This window comes from Neomonachus schauinslandi, chromosome 7 (assembly GCF_002201575.2).
Source record: "Neomonachus schauinslandi chromosome 7, ASM220157v2, whole genome shotgun sequence".
Classification (NCBI taxonomy): domain Eukaryota; kingdom Metazoa; phylum Chordata; class Mammalia; order Carnivora; family Phocidae; genus Neomonachus; species Neomonachus schauinslandi.
In genome coordinates this window covers 139,225,777-139,227,607 of record NC_058409.1, presented here as the reverse complement: position 1 = coordinate 139,227,607, position 1,831 = coordinate 139,225,777, and positions in this window count along the sequence as shown.

Below are 1,831 nucleotides of genomic sequence, written 5' to 3'. Positions count from 1 at the left end.
AGGATTCTTTTATAGTCAGACACAAAATTAGGTGGGTCCAAACTGCGCAATCACTTTTATGTTATTTGTTCAAAATCATTGGGTCTTCCCTTAATTCACTTTGGTTTTAATCCTGTCCTATCCTGTAGGCTGAGAAAATGAAAGCTTATCTGGATTATGTTTATGTTTAATATCAACGTGGGTTGTAAGTAATGGAAAACCACTCGCTCCCTTACCCAACAGCCCCTGGACCAAAATGCTCTGCAGAACAGCCAGAGGTGTGTGCTGTCTGTCTGCACTTGAAGGTCATAGACCGTGTGCAGAATCGAGAGATCTGTTGGAACAAGTGTTGCAAAGCCAGCTCTGGTGGGTGAACCACACATGGCATTTAAAGTTTCATCCTGGCTGGTGTCTCTGGAGAAATACTGTTCTCTGTTTAAAGACCAGCTTTGTGTGTGGGGGGTTGGGGGGTGCCTGGCTGGCTCAGTCTGTAGAGCATGCAACTCTCTATCTCAGGGTCGTGAATTCAAAGCCCCACGTTGGGCATAGAGATTACCTTAAAAAACAAACAAACAAACAAATAAATAAATAATAAAACAAAACCCAACTTTCCATATATAATTGATCTATTGGTCCTCACAGTCAGTGTCATTGGGGCGTAGGTTGTTCTTTAAGTCATTTTGCTTCCATCACTTATTTGTGATGATCTTGGAAAGCTTAGTCAAGAGGAGTTCCTAAAATTAAAAAAAAAAAAATGCTTGCTTTAAGTATTTCCAGCTTAGTTGAGACAGGCTGTAAAACCCATCTGCACAAGGAGCTTATTTAAACCAGGAATGTGTTCCTGAGAAGCATTCCTAAGTACAGAAATATTTTTCCCATAGAAATCGCTTATTTGTAAATAAAGAATTTTTTTTTTTTTGCTCCTAACTTATAAAGCCTCACATGGAAGATTTAGATGGAACCAAATAGAGGTCGGTGGTTAAAACAAGGTGGGAGCGTAGCATTTTACAGTTTTGTTCACCCTGAAGTTTAAAAAGGTGGAATGAGGGTCAAATCGGCAATGCGAAAATGCTATGTGGACACCGTATGGCTTTACCCCATTGCACCTTACCATCGATCAACAAATTTATCAGGACAAACACAGAAGCCTGAGACATTCCTGGCCCCATTTCTTGTTATCACTGCCATCCCCAAGGACAAAACCTGGGAAACAGCTTGGGAACTGTTTCACGCACTGGTCAGCACATGCACGAATTTCCTCTGGGTGCTGGCTTCTCTGCTGGACTGAGCTTCGTGGAAAGGACGTCAGGGCCAGGTGAAGAGAAGCAGCTGGTGAAAACTGACCAACAGCTGGAGCGAAGACCTGAAAGGTTGCTTGAATGTCCTGGAACTTGCAGTGTGTGATTTCAAGTAGACACATTTATGACTCCCTTAAAAAAGGAGCAGAGATGAGCTGATGAATGGTGAAAATGATGTTTGTCATAAAATATTTGTATCATTGTAGCTAAATAGGAGAGGTAAATGTATCTCTCTTATCAGAAGCAACCTTTGGCTATCATTTAACTTGCTAGATAGATTAAAGGAAAAACTCAGCCCTGGTGGATATGTGATCTACGTTTAATGCATTAGTCAGTGGTAGGTAAATGAGAAATTGTTTCCACTTGCTTTATATTTCACAAGATAATAATGGAACACTTGAATCTGCTTGTGAGACCAGTTATATTTAGTAGTTGTATTTTCGGCTGTCCCTCCTGTAGGTCTTTACAAGTGCAGGCAAATGTAAAGATACTCTATGTAGTGTACAAGAAAGGGAAACCCTGCACAATTCTCTTTTTAGAGCAGGAAGGGAAGT